The sequence below is a fragment of the Erpetoichthys calabaricus genome, chromosome 13, assembly GCF_900747795.2.
Source record: "Erpetoichthys calabaricus chromosome 13, fErpCal1.3, whole genome shotgun sequence".
In the NCBI taxonomy this organism is placed as follows: Eukaryota; Metazoa; Chordata; class Cladistia; order Polypteriformes; family Polypteridae; genus Erpetoichthys; species Erpetoichthys calabaricus.
Genome location: NC_041406.2, coordinates 45412446 through 45429776, shown reverse-complemented (window position 1 = coordinate 45429776; position 17331 = coordinate 45412446). Strand labels below are relative to the sequence as shown.

General features: G+C 34.8%; 1 protein-coding gene across 5 annotated transcripts in view; it reads right to left on the bottom strand.

The window, feature by feature from the left end:
• satb1a (SATB homeobox 1a) overlaps positions 1–17331 on the bottom strand; it is a 69818-nt gene that overhangs the window by 8707 nt on the left and 43780 nt on the right. The gene's annotated exons all lie outside the window — the stretch shown is intronic.

Genomic DNA, 17331 nt, shown 5'->3' with positions numbered 1-17331 from the left:
ATAACGTTTTAAAATAAACATTTATTAAAAAATCATGTATGTACATTTACTGTATGTATGACATCAGATCTGAATTTTGAGAACAATTTGAAAATAGACAAGGAAGCAAATAGCACATATTACAGTTAAATTTAACACTTCAAAAATAAAATATTAAATCTGCATATGCTAATGAATGTTCATGTTTTCACAAATACCATAGCACCCAGTAGTGCAAAGCTAAGACCCTATAGCAATGAGTGGCAAAGGCAAACCATAACTGGCAATCAGCACAACTTGCAAACAGTATCTATAGTTAGTTAATGAGATAACACATACTTTTTTTTTTTTTTAATAACATTTCTTTTTCTATGATTTTTGTAGCAATAGCAAAGCTGAATTTCATTAAAAACAAATGCACACAAGGTGAGGTTTATTTATCACATTTATCATTTTTTACATGATACTAAAACATGATGTAAAATGGGCTAACTGAAAAAATGTGCTCCATGATAATCTGGTTCAGGTTTGGGTTCAGCTTCCAACCTCCTTGCAAATGGAAGAAAAAGCAAGTTTATAAAACTGGTAAGACTTTCTTATTGTAGGGGGGAGAAAAAGAAAAAGGAAAGATTTTAACTCCAAAGTTAAGCTGTTTATTGTTCTGATGCATTTCACCATGGTTCCACTGCAGACTAAGTTTATGTAATGAATACTGATAGAATTTATACAATTGTAATTTGACACTTTTTAAGAGAGTTCTTTTATGAAGAACATTTCACATGCACTATTTTGTAAACAATTCAAGACTTAATACACTAATACATATTGTTTACATAGATATAATGAAAACTTCATTTCCTACGCAAAAAAATAGGATACAGCTTTTGGCAAAAGGCAGACTAAATGATAAAATGTAAAAAATGATTTACACCATTCAGTAGTAAAAAGTACAATAGGTTTTGTATTTTCCTGTACCAATGGCTTCTAAGCTACCTATATAACAGGTTTTTGTAAGATAAATACTGAAGTGCTGATGCTTGGCATCTTGAATGTAGAAATCTCAAAAATAAGTAGCACCGAGTACTCAGTAATCAAGAAGTGGTGTACCCACCACAATCATTCTCACCAAAATATGGGTCACTCTCCACTTCACTGCAAGCTACTGGTTTCTTCCAAAATGGACAAGCAATTAACACACAAAATTTGCATACAATAAAAAAATCTAACATTCTCAAAAACATCCATAGTAGTTTTCTCTGCATCCCCCAATATTAGGTTACTGTGTGCATATTAACATGATCAAATATAATCTAACTTTAAAATAGGGCTGCTCACATTCAGTATGCTTTAACACAAATAATTTCATTTTATACATTTCTGTTTCTCCTCAATCTTACAGCAAGGTATGCTTAAAAATAAATAAATAAAAAATTAAAGTTTTGTTTGGCCTTTTTGTTGCAGGCATATGCAGCAGTCCACAAGCCGCAATATGCCTGGCAAGAATATAATACCATAACTACGGCAAACAATGTGCATCCTGCGTGCCTATATCGTTTCATGCTTTATTATAAAAGGAAAATCTGCTTTTTGTGCATGATATTAATGAGAAATGTTAAACTGCTTGGCCTGTGGTGAAGAAATAATATTTTCAAAGAAGAATATACTTTAAATTTTTTGCAGCTTCAAATGGATTATTTGTCTTAATTATATTAGAACTGCAACATGAAATTTGAACACAAGACGCAAAATATAAAAATTAAGACCATATACATAGAAATACATTTTTGGTTGTATTTTATAGTGGTGTTAGAATCAGCCATATAGTTCAATGTATATTTACAAATATTCACATGCATAATATACAACTGGTTTAACTCATGGCATTATGAAGAAGAAGAAAAAAAAAAAAATCACACACCAACTTTATCTTGCTTTATTTTTTATATATTTCTGCATATCTGTGTGATGCAGACCTTTAAGCTTTTGGATAAGATTGCCAAACAATTTAGCTCCTTTCCAATCATCTGTTGATGTTCTTCAAGAAAGGATAATCTCTTGTACAGACAAAATTTTAAATTCTGTAAGCAACTGAAACTCTACTAGCTGTGAAATTTTAAGACCCACCAAATAAGGATAACTGGAATAACTAATATTTAAATAAAACACAATGCTTAACATGTAATCATGAACACTACTCAAAATACATTATTTCCTTTATTCATTTATTGCTGTACACACAATAATAAAATTTACACATGCATTTAATGAAGCAAATTCCACATCATCTATCGAATCATATCTCCATGGCTTATTTAGAAGAACTGAAAATTGACCTGCAGAAAATAACATTTATCACTGGACATGAAAGCACATTTTGGTAAATACACATACATACATACATACATACATACATACATAAAACACACACACACACTTTACCACACGTCAGCTAATGTATATACAGACTGAAACAATAATCTTCTGTAATTATATCCCTATAAAAGTGGTACATATTACATACACATTAATGTTATATATTAATTTTAAAATGCATCGCTGATATGCTGCACTTGAAAGATTCCAGTTACAGACTTAAAATTTTTCCATATTTCTTACACAGTCCCATAGTTTTTACAAAGTTTAAATACTGTTTAACAACGCATGTTAAATTCACATAATCATTTTTAGCACTTGTTAATAAAACGGCAACAAAATTAATTGGTGCAATTGTGAAATATCTTTGTTACTGATAGAAGGAAAACTGTAAACCCCACAGGTAAAGACCCAATTTCTTCAATTTCAATATGAATGCTCTGTTTTTTTATTTCTGGCATTACTCACTAGTTGAATCACACCATGGCTTGTTTGGATACTGTTGAGTTGTTAATCATGTGAATTTCAGTTACTATTCAATTACTGTTACATCAGTGTAAACCTCTTCCTTAACAGTACTTTAACAACTTATGACTGCAAAATAAGGTCAGTTTTTATACTGCAATTATAAAGTCTGTTCTAGAGTTTCACCCTAGGAGTGTCCCTCACCTGGGTGGCATATAGTTGAGAAGTTTATTTAGTGCAACTGAGTTTGTTATATGCTTTGGAATGCTTTTCTGTTTGCACATGCACACCCAACAACTTCAGAGTAAACAGCCTTCTAAAAAGTAGTGGATTTGGGGCACTGAAATTGTACAGGTTACTGTAGTCCTACTTAAAGACTACCTAATGGTCAAATGGGGAATAAAGGAAATAGCTCAAATGGTATGCTTGGAAGGAATGGCTTGCCCAACCTGAAAACTTGTGTTGGATTTCAGTTGTAGTAATGGACTGTCCATAACAAGCAAATGATATGTAAACACAAAGTTGGGTCATAATAATTAGGCTTGGTACAAAATGTCAGTGATGGGCTTTACAGTTATGTCATCTGATCAAGCTTTATGTTATGGATGTTCAAAAATAAAAATTATTTAATGCACTAATCTTTCAGTTTATCTGACTCAAATGGGTAGTGAAGTTATACTAAGAACGGTAAGTGAATGCATCTTTTCAGAAGGACTCCAGCAAGGTCTGGGCCACTGTAGTGAAGGTAGCTGTGAGGAGCTATGGCAAAAGGGTAGTAAGTAAGTACCTTTCATGCTAGCAAAACTAGGACTCACTAGTCAACAATAATGGTAAAGTTAAAGAATGAGGCGTATATATTATACATATATACATACACACACGTACACATATATGCAGTGCATCCGGAAAGTATTCACAGCGCATCACTTTTTCCACATTTTTTATGTTAGTCTTATTCCAAAATGGATTAAATTCAAAATTGAGCTCAGGTGCATCCTGTTTCCCCTGATCATCCTTGAGATGTTTCTGCAGCTTAATTGGAGTCCACCTGTGGTAAATTCAGTTGATTGGACATGATTTGGAAAGGCACACACCTGTCTATATAAGGTCCCACAGTTGACACCTCATGTCAGAGCACAAACCAAGCATGAAGTCAAAGGAATTGTCTGTAGACCTCCGAGACAGGATTGTCTCGAGGCACAAATCTGGGGAAAGGTTACAGAAAAATGTCTGCTGCTTTGAAGGTCCCAATGAGCACAGTGGCCTCCATCATCCGTAAGTAGAAGAAGTTCGAAACCACCAGGACTCTTCCTAGAGCTGGCCAGCTATCTAAACTGAGTGATCGGGGCAGAAGGGCCTTAGTCAGGGAGGTGACCAAGAACCCAATGGTCACTCTGTCAGAGCTCCAGAGGTCCTCTGTGGAGAGAGGAGAACCTTCCAGAAGGACAACCATCTCTGCAGCAATCCACCAATCAGGCCTGTATGGTACAGTGGCCAGACGGAAGCCACTTCTTAGTAAAAGGCACATGGCAGCCTGCCTGGAGTTTGCCAAAAGGCACCTGAAGGACTCTCAGACCATGAGAAAGAAAATTCTCTGGTCTGATGAGACAAAGATTGAACTCTTTGGTGTGAATGCCAGGCGTCACGTTTGGAGGAAACCAGGCACCGCTCATCACCAGGCCAATACCATCCGTACAGTGAAGCATGGTGGTGGCAGCATCATGCTGTGGGGATGTTTTTCAGCGGCAGGGATTGGGAGACGGCTTCAGGACAACTCTGTGAATGTCTTTGAGTGGCCCAGCCAGAGCCCAGACTTGAATCCGATTGAACATCTCTGGAGAGATCTTAAAATGGCTATGCACCGACGCTTCTCATCCAACCTGATAGAGGAGCTTGAGAGGTGCTGCAAAGAGGAATGGGCGAAACTGGCCAAGGATAGGTGTGCCAAGCTTGTGGCATCATATGCAAAAAGATTTGAGGCTGTAATTGCTGCCAAAGGTGCATCGACAAAGTATTGAGCAAAGGCTGTGAATACTTATGTACATGTGATTTCTCAGTTTTTTTATTTTTAATAAATTTGCAAAAACCTCAAGTAAACTTTTTTCATATTGTCATTACGGGGTGTTGTGTGTAGAACTCTGAGGAAAAAAATGAATTTAATCCATTTCGGAATAAGGCTGTAACATAACAAAATGTGGAAAAAGTGATGCACTGTGAATACTTTCCGGATGCACTGTATATATTATACAGTATATACTCCCACACACACACACACATTTTGTTTTAAATAAAAAGGGATCTTGAAGCAGGAGTGATTTGAGAACAAGGTGTTATGATCAGAATGAGGATCTGCCATTCACCAACCACTGAAGCAGGAGGAGGGTTGCTATCTCAAGTTCTGAATGTCAAGGAGAACATTCAGGTACTTTTGTTCATGTTTCTTACCAAGGTAAGAAACTGTATATAGTTTCCTTACATGTTATGGAAAAGTAGCCAACAGAGGCGCAAACCCACCTAGAAAACTGATCTGGTATAAAGTCTCCATAAAAAAAATAAAAAAATTAAAAAAAAAAAAACCCAGAGAGTCATAATGTATACAATGAAAAGTATGTGGAGAAATGTTTTAATTAAATTGCCAACCAAGTGTGGTTGTACAACATTTTCACTGCTCTTACCTCAGAATGAATAAAAAAGCTTGAAACACCATACACTACATCACCTGTTATTATAAGTTGTCTTTTCACAACAGAGATTAATGTAATTATGAATCATATTTGTTGTTGCAATACTTTAGGAAGTTCATAGCTGTGCTGCTGTCTCTCTAGATCTCAAGGAAATGGATTTGATTATTATGGCCCTAGTTAGCCTTGGGAGTACCTGGGAATTTTGCAGGAGGAGTTGTATATAGGCTATGTTTCTGGGGTTTGCAACATCTATCAGATCACTTCAGTCTGTTGCCATCATGAACTCCAACGGGGGGGGGGGGGGGGAAACTTACAGGAAAGAGAATGCCATTATCCCAAAAATATTTCTTACCTCCTTTCACATTCACTGCAACACTCATGAAAGAATATGTATGTTTAAGTGTGATCTGACTATACTGAAAGGTGAAAAAAGGAGTGGGAGTTCAGGGTATTTTTTGTAAGTGCTTGAAAGGAGAGGAAAAAAAAAATTGGCAGGTGGCAACTGGACTTCAAGAGAATCTTTCCGGGAAAGGGTATATATATATATATATATATATATATATATATATATATATATAGTTTGGATTTATCTTGTTTGCATAAAAGATTAGCGGTAAAAGGTTAAGGCAATATCAGACTGCCAGTTTCTTTCTACTCTCTTTAAGAGTGGCACTGAAGTGTATGTCTTATGGAGTAAGCAATGCCGATACCGATGTGGAAAGTAAGGTACTGAGAGTTGAATCCTAAATTGCATTTGTCTCTCATTTAGGTTATAGCAATGAAGAAACACCCAAAGTTTACAGCGAAAATAGTCAAGACAACATGCGACTCCTAACACCTAAGAAATTGTCCATTTTTAAAAGAAACATTTTATGTACAGTATCTTAAAAAAATAAATTGTTATCCCATGACAATGGTGAGATGTACATTAGTAGTACTTAATGATTCAATGTGAGGCTGCATTGGAGAGCCCATTGTCCATGCATATGTTTTTGTACATCTATTGAAACGCATATTTGTTTCAGTAGGTGTCCTGCTTTGCTCTATGAAAGAAGATTACATTGCTAGTTCACATTGACTTGCCTTTCTCACAATTCAGAGATTGATGCTTAAAGTACAAGTCCATCAGACAAATTGTTTTTTCCTTCAAATGAAACCCATGGTTATCAATTTTAAGAGGTCTACAAACAAAATATGGAAGGAACAATTAAAGATATCAAAGAAATGCAAGCAGTCATTTGAAGTAATTACTACATTTTTCAGAAAATGTTTTTTAATGTATCAGACAAATGTAAAAGCATTTCAGTCTCAATGCAAAGAGATGTGTATCCTAAAAATACTATTTTTCACTTTGATCATAATCCCTAAAGTAACACAAAAAGGTAACAGCAACATGTTTTGAATCAGCAACCTGGAAGTAAATTGTATCTGGAAGAGAATCGCCTTTCAATGGGATGTAAAAAAACCAGAGGTTCATCAAAAATTAGCTGAATTTTATTGTGGCCCAGTCACAAGTTCAGAATTAAACCATGTGGAAAAAAAAGTGTATAAAACATTAATGATGCAATGCACAGATGCTCTCCAGCCAACATAGTCACAATTTTGCCAGAGACAAATTAGGCAGTAACTACAACATCACACAAGGCAAAGTTGAACAACTTAATTCTAAAACAGCTTTCTCCTGGTATCAGGAACACACACACAGTGTATGTAAAAAAAAAAAAAAAAATAAGTAATCACCCCAAATGATACCATTATTGTTATCTCTTCTTCTTTCGGCTGCTCCCGTTAAGGGTTGCCACAGCAGATCATCTTTGTCCGCATAATGATTTGGAAAAATTTTACACCGGATGCCCTTCCTGACGTAACCCTCCCCATTTATCCGGGCTTGGAACCGGCACACTGGTAATGGTAACATTATTGTTATATTAACAGGAAATTGTTTTCTAAACCTTGACAGCATGTACATAAGTAAAGCAAAGTTATAATCCTGAACTTTAAGAAGAAAGTAGTTAACTCTCTCCTTTGAAGAAAAAAAATTATGTTCTTGTTGTTTTCTTCTTTTTTTCCCCAAGGAAAAACTAGCATGAGAACGTATCCAACCTGAGCAAGGGGACTACAGTACAACTAATGATCTAACGAGACTTTTTACGATAAGACTAGAGTGAACAAAGGAACCACAGCATTGCAAGGAACACCACAATGAACTGGAGCCATGTATGATCCACACAAAAAGCTTTTGATTTACTTTCCATCTCCAAAAGCTAAGCTTCATCTAGAGCTCATTAGAAGTAGCAACAGGAGTAAAAGAACCGAGTCCTTCTGGGAAACGTACAGTTAAAAACAACATAAAAACAAATAGTTCATCGCAGAAAGAGCTCTGTGCCAACAAAGCTAAAGGATAATAGGTGAGAAATTAAAGAATTAGGGAATAGTCCTACACTGTGGTTGTGGTGGTGTCTTGCTGCCCAGTTCACAAACTAGCTACTCTCCCCCACCCCCACCATAATTTAATTATATTTTAAACTGTGTATTTGTGAAGATGTAATCTACAACTGCAGTGAAATTTACAAATGTGAGGTGTTAAAATCTACCACACACAAATGTTTACACTTATACTCTACTTCATCAACTTCTAGGACAACCTTCTTATGTAGATGTAAATTTTAGACAAATAACACTATACAAAAAGCCAACAGTGAAAAGCAAAAAAATCAAATGGCATAATGTTTTACTTTTTCCAAATGATGATGAATGTGTCAAATGTATTACTACATTGGTCTCATTTATTGACACTGACTGGATGGAAATCATTGGTATCGTCTTAAACTTTCAAATGTTTTTGTGTGAGAGAGAGAGAGATGCACACACACACACACACACACACAAACACTGAGAAATCGAGATTTAGTACATTCACACTGCAGCTTAATTCAGATTTTTTCATTTACATACAATACAAAAGATGATATTTTTAGACAAGCGCGAACAGCAAAGAAATACATGGACTCACAACTTTTCAGCTCCTGTTTATACTACTTTCATATTTAATCCAATAAAGATGTACGCGACTTAAAAATTGGAATAATCTGGAAATTTTAACTCCCCATCTAATTTTACTTAACTCTTTATGCAGCCTTTGTCATACTGCACTTCTGTGTTGAAAATCAAGATGGACAACAATAATGATTCTTCGTGCCAATTAATAAAAATCAATGTGATGAACTTAGTAAGTTCACCACCCAATGCAACCAAAATGTTATGTGGTTTTCAAGTGCGTCTTGCGGACAGACATGGACAAAAATACCTGAATGTTCAGAAACTGTCAAACTATTGCTTTTCATTGAAAACCTCCATATCTCACTCCCACCGGTCATGGCTCCTCTTTCATGGCCACAGATTTCTATGTACAGATACAACTGTGCTAACTCTGCTCAAAGCAACAGCTCCGATTTTTCATTTTCCAATTCTCTTCTTTGCTGTCATGCACTGATGAATTTGCAGACGTGACGCACTGAAACAATACTAAAATATTGTAGCAGCCGGCATGCTGTTGGCATTCACGGTAGTGGTAATCGGCTTCATCTATTATAATAGTTTGTTTTGATTAATCTTACAAATGCACATAATCGCAACAGATATCTGAATACACTTATACTTGATATAAATCACTTTCAAATATGAACTTGAACAGTCAAAAAATTGAAAATAAAATAAAAACTGAATATGAACCTTTGAGATGATTCAGAACTAGCTGAGAAAAGGGTGATAACTGCACTTACTGGACAATAGAAGCTCAAACTGCCAAAATAATAAGTAGTTTCTGTCTGCCTCTGTTAGTAAAGCACCATAGGGAGGATACCATTAGGACTTTTTCACATTATTGGTTGAGCATAATTATTTAAGTATTAATATTTATGTTTTAGGTTTTCTTCTAATTATATCAACAGTTTCAACATTTGCGATCAAGGCAATAACAACATTAAATGTTTGAACTGGGCTGAAATGGTGGCACCATGGACAATGGTCCTCCCTCACTGATCCAGTGCCCTGGGTTTGAATCCCTGTATAGGTTTTCCTCTGGGTATACCACTAGTCCTCCTACATTTCCAAAGATGTGCTGGGATATATTAAATGACGGTTTCAGATTGGCCCCTGTACTAGTGCGTATATGTGTGAGCCCTGCAATTGATTAGTGCTCTGACAAGGGTTGTTCCCTGTCTTGCCCCCAAGTAGCACTGGGATAAGCCCTGCTTCTTCATGACCCTACTGGACTAAGTGGAATTGAGAATGAGATTAAAACAAAATGTTGGAATCATGTTCATTTAGTTACTGGATACTACATCAGCAACACTGGACCAAAGCACAAGAGTATGTCACACATTACTATTTGCTGCTGTTGTGCCTTTTCTACAACCATGCCAGAAGAAAGGCTATTTTCTTCTTCCAGCAGAGTTAACCTGATTGCACACAGAGCATAGATACCTAAATGTGTCATTTACTTAAGAGAAACATGACCTCTATTCATTTTCAAAAAATAATTTATCGTCCTCTACACTTTACAAAGGGAAAACAATATACACCACTCACCTACATTCACAATACAAGCACCATAATGAGGAGGTGTAAGAAGACTTTTGTGGGGGGAAAAAAAAAAACAAAACACACTAGTCCTTGCTCTCAACCCCTTAACACGTCAAATGCCAATTAATGGGAGGACTAACCTTACCCACTATTATCCACTTTCCACCATGCATGCCTAGAAAGTCAATCCCTTCAGCAACAATAAGGAATGTGCTATTTAAATGTCTAATTGCTATAGGATTTAAAAAAGAAAAAAAAAATTTTTATGCAATTTTTAATGCTCTGTGTTATTAGCTTCTCTCAAGTACTAGATAGGAGAATATAACCAACAAAACAATAGTTACTTAAAAAAAAAAAAAAAAAAAGTTTTGTTTACTAAATTATTACAATGTACTAATAAAAAGGGTAGACTGAGATGTGGTTATAGAAGACAAAAAGATGACTGATAAAGACTTCAAGTAATTACATATTTAAATAAAGGAAATATCTGTAACCAACACCTCTAAGCTAGCTGAATACAATGCATTATTATTTTCTCTTGATACTGGCAGAAGCCCAGAACAACCTGAAAATGTTATGCAGATAAATTCAAAGATAATATGTTGAAACCTGTTATTCACAGCAAACAACCCTGTAAAGTTATGGATTGTAAAGATACTACTAAACAACACTGAACTCCGCATCCATCTGCCACAGAAGAAATATTAATGTGCTGTAGTCTATGTTCTAACAGCATATGCGATTTTGTTTGCAACAATACTCAAAACACATGCTGAAAATAGAATACTTAAACACATTTGTGACATTTTCAGTAGTATATTAATATGCCAATTTTTTCTCCTTGCACTTGTGATACGAAAAGATACAAAAAAATCAAATGCTTTATGCAAAATTAACAGTGAATGCTGTTGTCATTGTTTTCCTATTAATTTTATTTTTATACAATTTACATTTAAGCATATGACTAACCTTTAAAAGGGGCAGCCCAGTGGGACTGTGGTCAACATTTCTCTCTCACAAGTTTCAGAGTGCTGGGTTTGAATTCTGCCCTGGAACTGTGTGTAGTTTGCATGTTCTCATCTTTGACTTTTCTTGGCAAATTCCAAAGGTGGCATATTAGGTTGGCTGGTCACTCTGAATTGGCTCAGTGTCAGTCAGTGTGAGGGTGATGGATGTGTGTGAAAATCTATGCACTGGCATCCTATTCAAGATTGTTTTCTGCCTTGTGTCCATTGTTGCCCATGTAAGCACCAGCTACACAAACTCTCAAAATAGATACAAATGTTGCATGGATGGGTGGCTGGAATAATATGCACTGTAAAGGTTAATAAGATTAAAATGGGGCAAACACAAACCCACAGCGTACCACTTCAGAAAAAACAGACGCTAGAGGTTTTTATTCTGTTTTTTGGAGGTAACTATAAACAAGGAAGAAATTATAAGCTCCACTTCTATCTTGGTACAAAAAACTTAAGAAACCAGATATCGGAAGTAATTGTGTGTTTACTAATAAAGAACTAAGCAATACAAGTGGAAACAGTGCACAATTAACAATATTTAAGTTTCCTGGCAAACATATTTTAGGTACATTTGAACAAGTAAAACATAATTTTTCTAGAACACTTTATCACCTGATGTTAATGAAGATCAAATTAACTGGACAAAAAGTCTTGTTTAAGCAAAACATCAAGTAATATTACTCATTCACAGTAGTTAGATTCCAGTTCACTCCACACTGATATTTTCCATGGGAGGTTCACATCCTCTCCCCCGTATCTGCGGTTAGTTAAACTAACAGCTGACCTTGTGCAAGTGAGACCAGAAATGCACGGACTAGGTCTGGGTTGGGATCCTGTCTGGCTCCCTGTACTGCCAAAATTGTCTCTGAAGGCCATGACCTGGGAAAAGCCTGCTTTTAAATTTAAAAGCTTATATTTTTTGTTAGCTATCCATTTTGACTCAATTAAAATAAACTAATACAAATATGTAGTATTCTGCAAGAGAGATGAAATTTGTACATGTTGTTAACAGACTACAGGTCACCACATCAGCATTCTGTTACCACCTCAAAAAGAAAGGGAGGGGGGAAAAAAAAAAAAAAAAAACTATAACCAAAAAGCCATAATAGAACAAATGTATAATATGGACTGCTGTGTAGTAAATAAGATATGACAAACAAAAATTATCAGACATCAGGGTGTTAAAGAAAATGGACCTTGTTTTAGAGAATGGAAAAAATAATGATAAGATGCTAATACATGCTGCAGACCAGGCTTATATTTGAAAGAACTACTGTTAAGTAATTAAGTTGAAAATAGACTTTAAACATTACTGTACTGTATTATTAACAATTAATAAATCAATATTCTATTTTATTTTCTCTTTCACCTCTTTATTTTTTACATTTATTCTTCACTTTAGTGAATCACTATAATTGTGCACTACCATTTGTTACAATCCAATTTCTAAATAATAAGAACGACCGTTTCATTTTTTCCTATAAATTACTTCTTCATTCCAGTTTATTTCAACTGTTGAAGTGCTACTACATGTTAGACTTAAGTAATGTCACATCATTCCATCTGAAATGTTCATCTTTTCTGCAAAATTAAATTCTAATTTCTGTTGGAAAATACAGTAGAAGAATAAAACAACTATTTAAAAATATATTGCTAATATGTTTGTCAACTGGAAAATCATTAAATCACCTTCCAAATGCTTTACTATACAACAAAATAGATGTTAATACTCCGGTAACTAATTGGACTGATGTTTTGGCACGGTGCTAAACAAGGCAAGAAAAAAGGCAAATGCAAATAACCACAAGAAAATTATTCTGAGCCTTTTCACTGCCAAGAAACTCAGCAACTTTCATATTATCAGATTCTTTCACACTATCCCTATCTGTAAATTGCACTAATATTAAATTTTAGTTAGGACAGTGATTTGGCTGAAGATGTATTTTGAGATTTTTTTTGGTTCATCTAGATGATTAAATTTAAGATGGTTACCTTTTACCTTTTAACGGATGGTAGCTTTAAACGGAAATTTTTAATAGAGAACCTGAAATTGTATTGTGCTTTGGAAAGATCTACAAAAGAGAGAAAAGAATAAGCAATTGAAACTTGAGTTTGTATAAAACTAAGTAAGGACACTGATACCACTATCTCCAACATGTTTTAGTATTACTGTAATTTGAAAATGGCATTAACAATATAAAAGTGTCTGGGACTTAAGAATCAAAAACTGTTTAAAAAAAAAAAAGACTAAGGAAAACAGACAGACACTGGTGTCATTCTCATTTACCTGTTGTTTTCTTTTCCCCTTTTCTTATATGCGATGCCTAAACGTTCTTTAACAAAAAAATTATGCTGTAAAACCTGCTGCACAGTGTCTGGCATTACATGGATCTGATAATGGAAATGTACACCAAATAATGATCAGGACATGGTAATCCTACATCTTAGTTAAAGTTTATCATTTTTCATAACATTTAACAATACTCACAACATGAAATACAATTATATAAATTTAAGACATACAGTCATAAGTAGCAAAAATATTCCTTGTTACTGTATAAAAACAAGTGAGTGGAGGTTATATTTTTAATGCAGAGTAGAGTTTATTTATACCCTTCATCTACTGTTTTCCCCAAGTGCATGGCTTGACAATATTAATGCTTTGTGGAGTCTCTACATTCTTCTAGGTCTACTTAAGTTTTTTCTACATAATGCACAAAGCTTTGGAATGTAGTATGTAATTGGTAACCCTAAATTGGCCTGATAAAAAGATACTGGAAAAGGCACATGCTGAAAATAAATTTATCAAACATATGTTCTGTAGTCTACTTGACAAAAAGTAGTTTATAGGTAATATTGTTAAGTCTTTTTAATTTACTATTATTTCAAAGTTTTGTTTATTTGTATACTTATTTGCTCTCGGGTTGAAACTTTACAAGGAATTTATCAACCAATGTGATACTTTATAAAGTGTAAAAAATAAAATATTTGAACATGAGAAGCTACTAAAGCATGTAATGGTAATTTGGTATGTACAGTTTAGTATTAAATGACTAGCAGAAGAGCACACCATGAAAAAGAAAGATTTAAAATTGGAATGAGTTCTGTGATTTTATAATCGGGATAGATGAACCAGTTCTGGCAAGGAAGGATAGATGGAAGCATAATAATAAGCCTAATGAATTCAAAATATCGAGTGCAGAAGAAGACTAGCTAAAGAACTACAGTAAAGCCAAATGCACACTGACATTATCAATGGCAAGCAGAATGTTAATTCATCTTTCCCCAAGACTTTTACCATTTGTTTAATTTATTTACAAATCTACCCAACAACAGTTACAACCAACTAAAAAAAGAGACTTGTTTATTTTGAATTGCTACATCATGACAGCATCACAAGTCCACTACAGCCCAAATTAAAAACACACACATGCACACACACACACATGTTATGGCAATGTTCAAGTGCTATTTTATTAAGTACTATGCTGACTTTACTCTCAAACCTCATACTTTGCTTAATAATTCAATGTATAATCTATTACAACTCTAGCTGAAAACACTGAGAATTGTATTGTAAAACAGATATCCAAAGATCTATCTACTATATTTTAAACACTCCTGTTCTTTTTACAGCTTACATTCTAAAGTAATGGTGCAGAATACAACTAAAATTAGATAACACTCCACTACAAGCCACATGCTGTATGAATGTGCCATATCAAAACTGACAGGAAGGAAAGCTGAGACATCCCTCAACCAAACAGGACTTCATTTTGAGTCTTATCATAGTATTGTCATATTTATGGTTGTAAACATAGTGAAATTCCCAGCAACTACACTATAAGGCAATAAAGTTACACTCATCATATCCTCTAAACTCAGAGAAAGAGCTTTGTGACACAGTATATAAGTATCTGTGAAATCAAGTCTCATGCATCACCAACCACTGAGATTCTGATGAATGTCAGTTTTTAAAAACAAATGTTTGAAGAATTGCTATTTTCTATTTACAAAATTAATAATAGGAGCCACTTTGAGTCATCTTACTTGGTAAACTGTATTAGTTTCTACTAATGTCTTATCAAAATGTATATTGTTGTTATTAATGGGTTTAAAAGAAAGCAATGTGGTTAAGAAGTGTTGTCAAGAAGCTTGACAGACAAAGAGCTGATTGTGAGTAACAAAATAAAAAACCACAGAGGAAAAAGTATGCATGCACATCACTCACTCACACACACACACACACACACACACACGAATCACACTGAGAAAACACCCAGGGAAGGAATTCACAAGTCAAAAACTAAAGTCTAAAAGCATACATAGAAACTAAAGTTTGAATGGCTAGGAAAACTAATCAAACAATAAAACTATTAACAAAATTAAATTTGATGTTTTGTAACTTACTGTACAGGAAATAAGAAAGCAGTTCCAGGTGCTATTTATCATACCTTTCCATGTAGTACTAGGGTGTTGTACCGTGTTAGCTATTATGAACGTAGAGAAAAACCAAGCAAAATGACACCTTTTATTGGCTAAGCTCGAAAGCTTGCATATTGTAATCTTTTTAGTTAGCCAATAAAAGGTGTCATTTTGCTTGGCTTTTCTATACCTTTCCATGCTAAATGGATAACCGTGATAGTGACTGTGTGTTCAGAACCAATTACAAGTTTTAAAGCATATTTACACTTAAATACTTAGTTTAGAAAATGATTACTGCTTTGTTGCAAATATATAATTGCATATATTGCATGAAAGTTTTTGAAATGAAAAAGAAAAAAAAAAAAAAAAAAAAAAAAAGGTACTGCCAATTATGATCAACAAGAAAAAGCAATGATCTATTTGGAACTAATAAGTGAACAAAAGAGAGCTAGAATTTTTTCCTCACAACATGTGGTTTTCATTTGAGAAAAATGAACAAGCTGTTTGTGGTTAAACTGTCTAATCGGCTGTTATCAGCCTTGCAGTGCGTTCAAGATTTACAGGATATTTCAGCTTCTGTGGCACATTAGCAAGAGACAACGTGAGGGAGGGGAGCAGGGAAAAGGAAAAAAAAAAAAAAAAGCGTAAAGGGGGGGGGGGGGAGATTGTTGGAGCTTATAGCAAGGACTAATATTTCCAATGCAGCAGCACTCACACTACATCTGGTTCTGCTGGTAGCGGCAGTTAAATTGAAATATTTCACAGCGTGTGTCAGAAACATGCAGAATGGTAATTATGACAGATCTGATTAAGCCTGAGTGCCACCAGCTCCCCGGCCGGCTCTGGTTGTGCAGGTGTGACCTTGTGCGTGCCTGCGTGTGTAAATAAAATTAATTACAAGCAAGAGGGCGAAAGCTTCAGTGACATCACAAAGCAGAGGAACTCCCAAGGGGGAGACCCTAATGGAATATTTTCCCTCAGTCTAATAATACAGTTCATATTGACTTGAGGTAATTAGTGGGATCATTAAAGCAGTTTTCCCGGCGTATTTGGCTGCCTGATCAGATTAGTGAAAATGTTCTTCAGAACAAGCCCTGTGTGGTCTGCCAGAGGAGAAGGAAATAAATAAAAAGGCAACAAAACATATTTTTGGGGATGATGAGAGAAATTGATCTGCTATTCTGCCACATTAAAGTGAAAACACCTTCAATTTTTTAGTCTTTGGCCACAAGCCTGACCAAAAAAAAAAAAAAAATACAGAAGTGAGAATGCTACTACTTTACTTATTTCTTGAGGGTGTTATAAGAACACATATGTTAATATTTGAATTAAATTATACAGGTATTCAGTATAAAATAAATACATGTACACATACTATGCATACACACCCCAAATGCAAGATATGATTATGTATTTTTTTTTGGCTTTCCATACACTCTATTTGGTGTGGTAATTAGTACTGTTACTAAACAGCTCCAGGCACTTGGGTTCAATACCTAGTTGAGTTACTGCCCTTTCACCTACTGTGCTGTAAGTTTTCTCCAAGTATTTTCATCCCAACACCAACCCCATGCCCGCCCCCCCCCAATCTGCCTACCAATATTTGGTTCCTAACTGGCACAAGCTCCAATAGTCAAATGTAATGCAACAGGCAAGAACTTTTTTAAAAATGAATACAACTAAACTCCAAATCCATATGCTTTATAACAAACATAAGCCCGGATTCAAATTCACTGAAAATAAACAACCACCTGGGGTCAGAAAATTGAACAGACAAAAATAAACGACAAGCCTTGTATCCA